We start from the raw sequence: 13,405 nt of genomic DNA on the forward strand, positions 1-13,405 counted from the left end.
CGTTCTGTTGACTGGGACATAAAATAGTGCTGTTGGGTTTTGGGTTTCCAGAGTGGGATCAGGGCTGCAGTATATTGAGTCCATGTGGGGAGTGCGTTTTTAATCTGAGCCTTACCCACAGTCCTTCCTGTTTCTAATTTGGCGCTGCAGCGGTTTTGTCCCGAGGCCAAGAGCCTCTCTTCCACAGAGTGTCTATTTCCTCTGAAGTGAATAGTAGCAGGTGTGCTGGCCCAAGATCCCTTGGAGAAGTCTGCTTATGAATGGCCCACATCTCACTCTTTCTCGCCTGCCTTTGTTTTCTTTTTTTCTCCTTTCATTCTTATTTTTCATTCTGTCTCACATTCTTTCTCTCTTTTTCACATACTTTCTGTCTTTCTTTGCTGTTATGTCTTCACCACTCTGTGGTCAATCCTTTGTCTCTCTCATCTCTTCTGATTTTCTTTCATTCTTCCCCTTTGCTCTCTTTGTTTCCTTCAAGATCAAGGTGTAGTACTTTGATAAGTCATAAAGCGGCAGCTTGTGCTGATGAAAACAATAAAAGACAACAGCCAGAACAAGGGCAGCACAAACACATATCAACTGGCCCAGACATCGGACATAATAAATCACATAAAACAGTGAAACTGTCAAAACATCCAAATTAGGTTTAGAATCCGGTTTATTGGAATTGCCTTTGTTGTGGCAGGCATAATCCCACAAATCCTTTAGCAGTTACACTCATACTATCCTGAATATCTTAAACAAATGTTGACACACAATGTAAATCCCCTAAATAATGAACACAACACAATCATATCTGCAGGAGAAGGAGGAAAATGTGTGTGAGCAAGAGACTCAATCTTCCACACGTTGTAATCAGGCCAGTCTGATCACCAAGAACTCATCCAATCTGTGAGCAGAGGAGACATGCTGTCATGCTGCTTCAAGGAGGCACTGCGATTGGAATTAACCTCTAGTGACCTTCACTTCTCCTCCCCCCTTCCCCAAAACACACTCCCTAATGAGTTGGGCTTGAAGGGGTGCAGCCTTTGCTGTAAGGCAAATAAATCCTATCAAGGCAAAGTCATATTCTCACTTATCTCTGAGGAAAACAAGGCATAAGAAACCACATTGGTTGTTGCCAATGATTTGTGACTTAAAACCGGGGTGAAATATGGCTGCAAAGCCATTAAGGAAATGAGAGTCTAACCAAAGGGTTGTTTAACTGGAACACATGAACTCTTAATGATGTTTGTGTTTATTCAATTTTGCCTCCACATCATTTGCCAAAGAAGAATTTGGTGAAAAGGTCATGAGGAACGGTTGCAGATTCTGTTCCCAGAAATTGTGAGTCTAACAAGACTTCATAAAAATTCAGATATACTTTTATGTATTGATAATAATAATCCTTGTGGAGTGTTTTAATCTGTAAGATATCAAAATTATTGAAATTCCTTTAATGTTTTTCACTGTGTCACCAATAATCAAGCTATACCATTTCAGTGTAGTCATTTGTACATTGAAGAAGTAGCCTTTGACCCTCTCGTCACAATGGAAGTCCTGAAGCATCTGTTCAGGCCTCATTCCCCCTTCTACTCTTCTGATTCTCTGCCAAAACCAACCACGGCATTTACGCTTCCAGCCGTACTGTTTCCGGCATCTGCACACGCTTGTGTTTACACAGGATGTTCAAACTTGATGCAGATTAAACAAATCCAATTTGGAAGCTGAGTTCAATCACCTCCTTTATTTCAACATTAAGTAGATGAAGCTGGGGGCCAGATCACCACTACTATTTCCAAGAGGATTGGGTGGGGGGAACGATCTGTACACCAGTAAGTCCAGAAAGTATTTTGAGAGTATTTATATGCGGATAGATGTCATCCGCTAGTTCCCACAGGCTTGCATGTGGTTGGATTTGCTCAGTGTGGTGTAGGGTATTTTTTCAAAAATCTCCAGCTCTCCCTTGCAGAGAGTTGTGGGCCTTCTAAGGGCCCATGGGTAGTTTGGCATTGGTTCTGTTCCCACACTTATGGTGTAAACGGAGGCCTGGCTTAGTGCTCACATGCTCAGACCAGGCACACGTAGCACAATTCAATGTTATGAACATTTAATTTTGCCAGGACTTTTTCATCTTACATCAGATAATCACTGATTACTTAAACTCAGGAAATACAGTATAGGTCAGACAGCAAACGTGCCAAGTTCACTTTCTCATATGGGAGAGCAGACAGCTTCCAAGTTTGGCTAAGGGCGGTCGACAGGCTTGCTGGCCCAGTCTTCTGTTGAAGCCATGCTTCAGCTCCATGGGTTCAGGATTGGGATGGGAAATGCTACAAAAGACTGGATGGTCTCTGACCTTTTCACAAGTACAAAGGGACCTTCTTTGTGTCCAGAAGAGTCATTTGTTCAACAGGATTTTTAATTGCTGCTCACTCCAAATAAAAGCCCTAAGTTTGGCTGGTGTTTGTGTCCTCACCTGGGTCCTCTTGCGCATTTGGGAGGGGTGTTGACCTTCTGTGGCACCTGTTTGGCTAGCGTCCGGCTGCCCATCTGCTCCTAGCTAATGCAGCCATCCCACTTCCATGGAGCTTTCAGGATGGCTAGCTGTCCACCTAATTGTATCACATTCTACAGGCTTTGTCCTGGCATTCCCTCGCCAGCTAAAGGTTGCCGAAATCTCATCCGCCACATCAGAGGGGCCTTATTAACCCCTGACCCCTGGTTGGTGTGTGTGGACAAGGTCGCTCCTCACACCCAACTCTGGGCCCATTAACACGTCGCCCCACAGCAGAAAAACTATTTTGACGGGCTGTAATTGGCGCTAAGTGATGGTGGACAAAGGCCCCCTCTGTGCTGCCTGCTGGACTGAGCGGTACTGACCACTCTCTGAGCTTCACGCTTGACATTTCCTTTCTGAGTCCGATGTGAGAAGAGAGGAACTGGGGAAGCCCCTTCCTGTACCACCACCTCCTCCATTTCTCCATCCCTTCAGCCCCTTCTGCAATTTTGCCATGGCGCTCCTTTGAAAACGTGAGATAATGAGGTTCTAGTGGGGAGAGCTGGCCAGAGCAGAATTGCATGGTCCAGATCTGTGGAGGCTGATTAATCCAATGGCGGGCCATTCCTTTCAGAGCCAGCCTAATTAGTTTATGTTAGCTGGGGAAGGTCAGGGGGCGTGTTTGACTGAGGCCTTTTCTTTAAATGCCACAATGGTGTGATGATCTGTGGATGCAGGTGCAGCCATCGGCTGCTTTAATGTTGCTGAGCTGCTTTGGGTATTGGTTGTACGGTTGAGTTGCGAACTGGCAAAGACAATGAGGTCTTTTACTTGAGAGTATATGACATTTATAAACCAGTCTCAAGCCATCTAGTTGGCTTTCCAAGTTCATTAGTCATGAACTCAAATGTTATAACGTTCTGCAAATAACCAGGGGAAAACCCCTCTGTATTGTATGTGGGATAGTGGTTAAAATTGGAAAAGATGGCAGCCAGAACTCCAAACAACTTAAGACTACGAAGAATAATTTTACTGGTAGTCTTGGCCCGCAATATTGTATTTCTAACCCAGAGTCCACCCAGTGAATTACAAACCACTTAGAATGAGTCACTATGTTAGTATATGGAAGTCCCTCCTCCCTCAGTCTTATCACCATTTACCTTGAATGAATTCATATTTATGGCAGATGCAAATCCCTTTAATGATTGACTGTGATCCCAAATTTACCCCCATGCTGTGTACAGCTTGTGTCCTTAGCAACACTCCAAGGGAACCCAGCCAGGCTTCTCTCACACAAAGCTGTATACTTAAGACAGGTCTAACTCCCTTCCCCATAGGCCATGCCATGCTCTCATCCCCGTATTTAACAGCCTGACGTCAGACAGGAGCAGTGGAGGCAGCAGAGGAGACTTTAATACTAAATCTCTCCCCCTGTCATTACCGGCCTGTGTGACCGCCTATCAGAGGCCCTTGAGTGATGTGGGAAACCCTGGGCCCTGTCCTCCCAACCCCTGTAGGCCAGGCCGCCTGTTCTGTCCAAACCAAACTGAAAACTACAGGACAGGCACAGCTAGGGTTGACATCAATGAGGCGCCGGGCTCTTTATGCCCACTCTGTGGTCATGAGGAGAGAAGCCTGGATATTAATCTCTCTCTCTCTCTCTCGTCTTGCATGCTTTCTTCCTCTTTCCCCTTCTCACCACGCAAGCCGTATTTCTGGGCTCTCCATCCCATTAGGGCTAAATCAAACGAAGGCAGAGACTGTTCATTTTGATAGCTGTTGCAATTGCAGTTGCAGCTGGAGGAAGTCTCCAACACTGACACTGTGGATGGGAGGTAGAGGGAAATTAATGATCTGGCCTCAGCCCAGTTCAGAGTGATGGATAGTAACAGCAGCTTAAGCTGAGGCCCGGGTTATTTTTTTATGTTAATCTCTCCATTAATAATTGCCTGGACTGTTTTGCTTTAACCTGAATAAGTCAACCACACCTCCTTGACACTCAAGACCACTGTAGCAGACCGCATTCTTGTTAAATCCACACACAGATCACTGACATGTAATGGTACCATAAAACAACAACAGCATTAAACTAACTGACAAAGTATTAACTGCTTATTTACATACAGTAAAATATGAAAATACAAAAGTCGACTAATAATTCAACTGGTCTTATACTGAGCATATGGCATTTCATTATTGTCTTGATTTTTCCAACACCTGTGAGAAGGAAAAAAATAACCCAGACATGCCAGCTCAGTCAGTCAGTCAGTCCACCAGCCCATGTGATGTGGGTCTTTATGAGAGGACACCTGCAGCACCCAGCGTCCCCGCACGCCTTTGTGTAAGCCTCTGAACTGGGTGGGGGACAGAGGGGAGAGCCAGAGGGCCAGACCCAGGTTTGGCCCCGAAGGCCTTAACTATCACTCCAGTCCACGGGTTGCCTTTGGCCTTGCTAACTGTTCCATGAAATGGGCCCCAGGAACAGTGCAAACCTCCCAGAAACAGGCCGCTCACTGTTAGCTAACAGTGCTCCCTTTGTGTGAAAATTGTCAAAGCTGGCCCTTTTCTGCACCGGTCCTGCCTTTCTTTTGAGCCTCAGCTGTGAGCAAACAAAGCTGGCTTAAAGGTTTGCATGACGGTTAGCTAGCTAGCTGGCTAGACATGTTAGTGTTTGTGTCAATGAGAGCAATGGAGTTTGTGTTTCCTGTTTTCTGCAGGTGGGGCTTCAATGGCTAATGAGAGAAGACCCAGTCAATGCTTCACTGATGAGGCCATTATAAAAACCAATAACTCTATTTCGCTATGGTTAATGGGGAGTGGAGTTTCAGGATTCATAATGTTATCCAAATTAAGCACTCAATGCCTTAGCGGTCCTTGGGGTTTTTAGTTGACATTGTCAATGCCAGCAGGTATAGACATTAACCGTTTTCCTTTTGTGACATCTGAAGTTCGATCAAACTTGAGAAAAAGCAGTGGTCTCTAGTTTGACAGCATTATCAGCAATGTTGGTAGGCTCAAACAGTTGTTTACAGACAACAGTATTATTGGAAAATTCTGAAGAAAAGTCGAGTAACAAGCACTGATTAATATTGCAAAAACATTCATATATGGTGTAATAGGTAGAATTTATCTTTTAGGCTTCAGAGATTTTATAGTTACTGCATTTTAGGAATTTTATTGAAATTGTTACATCACTACAACATTTAAAAAAATACTCCTTTCTTCACTTAATGCATCTGTCACTCAATAATGTATTTATACTCCTTCATCCAAACACATTTTTAATTTATCACATGGTACATTTATGTATATTAAATTGTATATATTTAACACGGCATTCATAGTATTTTTCTCATGCAATATCAAGATAACATTATAGTCACTTTTGATTTGTATGGTTGTGTATCCTTCTGGCTTTTGCAGTTTATTTAGCCAACTCTGTCTTTGCATCCTGTCCAGAGGTTGTCAAAATAGAGAGGAAGAGATTTGTTTGCAGGTGCACTGTCAATGTAAACACAACATAGTTACGTCAGTGAATATATAGCACCGTGATCTGTGTTATCTACCAATTCAATATCATACTGCTGGCTTTTTTTATTGCTCTACAATAAATTTGAGTACTTGAACAGATGCATAAATCATCCACTATTTTACATATTGCAAAGGAAGACATAATTACGGTTTATCTGAAATTATATATTATTGTGTTGTCAGAGCACAACCTGTTCTGAGGAAACAGACATAACATTTATTAGATGTTATTTGTTATGGGGTTTTATCTGTGGTAGAAATGGCCCATCAAGTTACCACAGATTTGGGTTCACATGCATGAACTCCCTCGAAGATGTGTTCACTTTCAAGAAACTATACAACACCACAAAAATGAGCTATAGCTACAACTTCCATGAAAAGGATAAATGCTTCAGCATATTTATTAAGGGAGATAAACTTTGCCAAAGCAAATTTTTCCTTTTTTTCCCTCCTTTTGGATGGAAAGGAAAACCAGTAGCACTTGGTTTAACCGCGTTTCACTTTGCATAATTGTTCCCAAGGTTGCTGTTTTTTATTTCTAGGATTTCTGTGCCAATATAATTCAATTTCTGTGGCCAAGCCAAATATTTGCAGCATGGCTTACGCTTCTAAACTGAGCTGGAGTTTGGGCAATATGAGGTTTGCCCTGCCAGCAGCGCTACACAGACAAGGCAATAAACAGATTCACTGCTCGTCAACAACAACTCTGATTCAAATCACAATGTCTTTCTCATTACGTGCTCAGTTGTGCAATAAATTCTTTACTGAGTGACGAGGTGAACACACAATCGTCCAGGCATTGAAGTTTTATGACACTTCAATCCACACCTTGCGCTGCACTGAGCTATGTGCTGGATGGTTTGATGGTAAACCGACTGTTTACTACTTCTTAGGAACAGATGACACAAACTGGAGGGAGTCAGAGTCATTTACAGTTAGTTAAATTCCCTGCTGAGAGGCCCTGCTAAATGCTTCTTCCACAGACCTTGCTGGGAAATATTTGCAATGGTTTCCATCCAGATCTGGGTCACTCGGTTCCACATTCACTGCACAGGTGAGCTGGAGCAGGTTTGTTTGGCATTGGTCATTGGCTGTCCTTTCCTTTCCACAGGGCTGGGAAAGCAGCACCACATACAGCTTGCGACAACAAGAGATGCTTTTGTCCATAGCTTACCACGGCGAAATGACACCGCTAAGCCGCCTGCTGCCAATGTTGTCCAGGTCTCCCAGGACAGTCCCCGGGGGCTACGAGACCTGCTGCGGGCCAGTCCAATAGAGGCAGAAGGAGAGTGAGAGCCCTCGGGAGAATAGGTAACTCTGTCAGCCAGCCGTGCTGCTGCAGCATGCAGATGAAAACAACCTCTTTCACATGGAGTGTGTTTTGGCTTTCAAGGCTGTAATCATGGATGATTAGCCTAAGAACTCAATTCCGAGCGGGGACTATTCCTTATTCCTGTCACACTGTCAGAAATTATATTTACGTACCACTTTTCCCAACTGTCCCGAGACATAAAGGGAGACTTGACTGATCAATGGAAATGAGGCAGGTGTGCGGTATTGATTTAAATGTCATTTCAGAATATGTCACGTCCAGGTACACACAGGTGATAACATAGCAGGTTTCCATTTAGTTTAAGATGAAGGGAAGAAAGTTTTTTTTGTTGTTTTTTAAGTCTCTGCTTGTTTCATTTGGCTTTTAATTAATGTCATTCTGATTCAATTTAAGTAATTTCTCAGTTGTATTATTCTAAATGAGCTCCATTTTTTTTAAATTCTCATATTTTTGATCATTTACTGTCTCAAATATTCTTGTCTATTTTCCCCGTTTCAATACATTGCATTTTTATTTTTAATTATAAAGCTTTATATAAAAGTTTGAGCTAGGTCTCTTGTATGAAAATTGTTTTGTAATAAAGTTTGTTATTCGTATTATCATTATTAATTCAGATATTAATTCAGATATTGGCAGCATATTTCAATCATTATCATGATGAATGTAAATGTAATGCTTGTATATTTAGGTTTTACTATTTTCTTTTTTATTTTAAATTTACAAACTACATCAAAGTGAACTGGCACATAAATCTGAAATGCGTACAAAGAGCCTTCACTGGCTTGTAGTTGGTTAATGACTCAAGCAGCACGTTACGAGGACTGATGTCACCCGTGGCCAGATCATCACCCCACAACAGGTGCAGCCTTCTCTCTTCCCTCTCCTCATACTCATCTTGCTGCAGCTTGTTTTCCTTCTACATGTGGAAAACATCTGCATAGGTGGTCCCTCTCTTTCTTTCTGCACCCCCCTCTCTCTTTCTCTCTCCACCCCTCTCATTTACTTCCATCCCTCTATTCTGTCTCCTTCTGTCTTTCTCTTTTTATGCCGGAAAAGGGAAGTGCTGATTGTAAATATGGAGAGGTGTCAGCGCCAGAAGAAACGGGCCGTGTATTTCTGGATCCAAGCTGCGAGGTTTACCGAAGCATATTTTTATCATGAAAAGCCAACATGGAATGGGACGGCCATGCGCAGCTGCTGGTCTAATTTGCTCTAAGCATGTACAAATAGGACGGCCCACACAGACCATAAAAGTGGAGTGGAGGTTTTGCTCAACGCGGCACTTTTGTCTGACCAGAGGCACAGGGACGCCTTCCAAAGAACAAACACATCACAAAAGAAAAGAGAAAACACAGGCACACTCACTTGATAGTTTGAAATACAGTAGAATAACTCAGAAGAGGACGGACTGTTGCTGCTGCAGTGTTATTCCACAAGTAAACAGCGTTTCAAGCACTGTTTACAAACACCTATTCCATTTCATATTGAATAGCTAAAATGATGACAATATATTCTCATTGTTTATTTTTTGGGAAGCGTGCCTCCTCAAAAATATAACAATGTAATAAAAATGTTCTTTCTAACTTCCTATGCTCGTGATACTATTTTTTATTTACAGAGTCAAGGTCAGTGGCTGTCAGAACATATATATATCAAACCTTTATGTATATATTTTTTCAACAAATTCTCAAGGTTGTTTCCCACCTTCAGAGCTGCACCAATGTCCCTCCTGTTCGTTCTCCATACATTTTATTGCGCCATGGAAAGTTTTATTTGCTCTTGAGCAATTTGCTCTGGAAACCCCCTGTAGATCTTATGAGTACTGTACGTTTGTACAAGTACACATAACATGCCCGCGCTTGATACATCCGTGTGCACGCACACAGACACACACACACGCTTCCATAGGTCTGAACGGGGTTCCCCTTTAGACACCGGATAAATAACTAACTTCAAACAGTAAACTAGGTGCTAATGAACTGGATCCTGACAGGGTTTGCTTTCCGCGAGCACAAACCCAGCCCACAATGGATCCATTCACAGGATCTCAGCCATGGAAAGTGTTGGTAAAGTAATCCCGCTAGAGTTTATGCGACCTTTTCTAACTCTCTGTACGTCTTTCTCCCCTCAGGCCTTTAAGGCCCAGCCAAAAACAACACTGACCTGCATCAGCTGATACAGGCAGAGGCTACCCACATTTGCATGTTTCAAAATGGCACCCATTCACAACCAGTTGGCAAATTGATGTAGGGAGGAAAGGAACACAACGCCCCACTTCCTCTTACTCTGTACCTGTGAGATCAGTCACAGCAACTTCAAGGCCAGTGTCAAGAGTTGTCGCTCTGTAGCACAGGACGTGGCTGGATGGCATCGAAAGGCTTCCGCTCACATGTGGCCACATCACCCAACATCCTCTGAATACCAGACCTGCAAGAAAAAGTTTTATTTTATCTTTAGCAGAATACGGGCAGTGCTCCCACAATGTATCTGTGTGTTCTGACAAACCTAATAAAAATCACAGCATTGCATATGGCTTTATTTAACACATTTGTTATTCACACAGTCACAAAACTGTCAGCTGCTTCACATTTTCATGCACACCTGCTAAAACTGACAAAGAGTGATAGAGACAGTTAAGATTTGAGCGACAGCGTTTCATGATAAAATCTTCTAACAAAAGCTACAGTGAACTTATCAAGGTTAATATCAGGAAATGGCGATCTATTTATCTTTCCTTCTTTCCGTTATGGACTAGCAATGTATCTGCCTGAGGTGAATGATTACCATCTATCCATATGGCTATGCTCATCTATATCTTTTATGTTTCTGGGAAGCAAAGGGATGAAATACTGCCGGTGACAGGTAAAGCGATACTCTGTAATGGAAGTTGTTTTACAGTAGCCACTTTTCAGAAAGAAGTGCAATATTTAAACATGTGATATCCTGTTCCAAACCACGGTTCAGAACAGCCTCTCCTCTAGATGTGAGGGTCACACAGCGCTGACAACCTGTATTTATGGCTATCTGACCTGACACCATGAAAAGTTTTATTTCTATCAGATGTTTCCATGCAAGGAGAGGTGAACAGAAAAATCACTCTTGACTGTGTGGTGTGGAAAGTTCGTATATAATTGAAAATGCATGATCTGCATGTTTTAACTTCTTTTTCACTTTGTGAGACTTTTTTTGTATTTAGAATTTTTACTGCATTGGCCCTGGCTTGGTAACATTTTTTTAAGCTCCAATGGAAACATCCACAAACATGGATGTAAGACACCATTTACTGAAGCACCTATCACTCCACCCATATAAATAAACAATTCATTTTAGAAATAAAAGAGCCTTTATACCGAGCCTTCACTGCACCGCAGGGATTACACAGTCCATCTGAGGAGAGGTCGGTAATATTTAGGCAAATACAGGCACTTTTGTCAACACATAGTCTGTACTGAGTCAATCACTCTGCTCTAAGTCATAGATCCTCTCTTGACCATCACACCTGTGTTGTTTGACCCTCATCATGACAGAATTTCACATCACACTGACATTTGTAAAACAAATAACCTGCCAGGTGCAGGTTGTCCTTTCTTGCATTTTATTTTTTAATTTAAACAGGAACTGGCATGGGCTTTCATGTTAGCTATGGTGGTCGCTGACTTAAGAATAAATCAATTCCCTTAAAAAAAAAAGAGAGTAAGAAATAGGTCAAAGCCATCATTTTGACAGCCTTGATTATTATTATTTATTATATTATATATATTATATACTGTACTATTATTATTATTATTATATACCGTCTAGTCACTATAGCATTGTTGCCATCATATCATATCACCAGTTTAATTATAACCATCATCTGCCAACCATCCTACCAACTGATGTTATTCTTTTTAACTTATTAAGTGTCCTTGTCCTTGTCCCTGTTCAATTCTGTGTTTTTTTCTATTGTTGTTTTTATTTATGCTACATCAGTATTTTATTTTATTCTATTGTATTTTATTGTACTTGAATACTGGACTGCTGTGACAACCGAATTTCCCTTCGGGGATGAATAAAGTAATCTATCTATCTATCTATCTATCTATCTATCCATCTATCCATCTATCCATCTATCTATCTATCTTGAAGAGTGTACGGCTGACACCTTCTGGTTGGTTGGTCGATATGCTCTTGTCCAACCAAATCTCATTGGTTGGACTATCGCTGTTTTTTCCCAGCTAAGACACCAGGGGTTCTGATGGAGACATCCATCTGGGTGGCTAGAGCGTTTTGTAGGGGGACTGTTTAACAAAATGCTCTGGCCTTTACTCTGAATAAGGGTAACGCTGAAGCACGTAGAGAGAGGACTGACGGACCGATGGTCTATGTGGCCAGCAGTATTTAGGGGTCTGTAGACGACATTTAGACCTGACCAGAGAACGAAGTCTTGCTACCTCCATCTGTGTTTTAATCCAAGCGTCTCTGTTTTTTGTTGATAACAAACAACAATTAATCATTGTGGTATCCAGTCCGGCTGCTTGTGCATGTTAGTGCATACGAGTCCCTGTGTCCCAATCACTGGCAGTTATGGCTCATAACGCCCTACCGACCCATAGAGTTGTCATGGAAACCTAACATTCAACCACTCTTTCACAGTTAGGATTAGCCAGCATCATGTTGAGAGCCGTGTGCAGGCAATCGTTATGCTCTGAATTCCTTGGCCTCTTTAATTTCTCCTTTATGGGTGTTGTTGTTCAAGACTGCATGTGAACTTTGGTCTTTGTGGTATTTGTCCAGCTCCTCCTTCACTGTGATTGGACAGCTCAGCAAAGACGGACAGTGATGATCAGCTACGTTTTATCTGAAGTCTACAATTTTTAATTCTTGGCGACCAGAAAAAAACAAACCTGCAGAGCTCTGTGCTGAATGGACTCTCAGCGCCTCGTCACACTGCTGGTGTTCGTAGCAGAATGATAATATGTGACTCTAATTGCAATAAAAAAAGAAATCTGTTGGTCTCAGTAATAAACGCTTTGAACCCCCCACGCTACCAGGTAGAGTGCACTTAGTGCTCTGTGGCCAATTTGCTTGAACTAGATAACGTGCTGATTGGTTTCCCCCTTTACAAATCAATGTATTTAAGAGTTGGTAGAATTCTGGTCCAGCGATGGTTTCTTTGAGCTTCAACACTTTTTAGGCCATAAGGGAGCATAGCCTGTGTCCCCCAGAGCCCTGTGCTGTCAAGAGCCTCTCTTCCAGTGCCGTTTCCCAGGCCTCCTGACCCCCTCGGTCCTGGTCCCACAGGATAAGACCCGAGGTTTTGTCGGGTTGTAGAGGTGGGAGAGTCCAAGGGGATGTATGGGATGTGGAACGCCGAGGTGCACAGTGGTCGGTAACCTTATGAAAACAACACCTTTGAACTGTGTTTACCTCCGAAGCCGTATTAAGTCATGAATGAGGCCTCCATCGACACGTCAAAGAAGGCAGTGAGGTAAGTTAGTTTCTTGTTGCATTCATTACTCCCTATCCCACCTTCCAACTACATCCCTAGAAGACCGACCCCCCCCACCCCACCTCACCCCAAAAGCATGGGGCTCGGCAGCATGAATGGGGCATTGTGATGCGTCTCCGTCACGGCAGTGAATGTTTTCACTTCCATTTGATCCGTCGGCGAGGCTGCTAATTGGGTAAGCGTGTTCCCAGGTCACCAGGAGGTTTCTCTTTCCATAAATACAGAAAGCCGGCGAAGGCTTCTACAGATGTTGTTTCCCACCCGCTTCCAAGTAGGTTCAGACCAGCTTCAGGCAGTAGATGTAATTTATTGTGTCTAAAACCACAGTCCAAAATTTTTCCCTCTCTCTCCCTCTCTCTCTCACCATCACTCTAAAGTCTACATTTTATCATTCTCCCAGGCACTGTAGTAAAGTCGATATTTGTCCTTTCCTTTAGCTTGGACTGCCTGTGTCCTATGTTGCCATTAGGACCACAGGTGTCATGATGACATGAACGTGGTGTTACTTTGTCTGTACTCCGTCCAGGCCTGACAGGTCCAAATGATGTTATTTTCCATGTGTCTGCCCACC

This window comes from Centropristis striata, chromosome 18, assembly GCF_030273125.1.
Source record: "Centropristis striata isolate RG_2023a ecotype Rhode Island chromosome 18, C.striata_1.0, whole genome shotgun sequence".
In the NCBI taxonomy this organism is placed as follows: Eukaryota; Metazoa; Chordata; class Actinopteri; order Perciformes; family Serranidae; genus Centropristis; species Centropristis striata.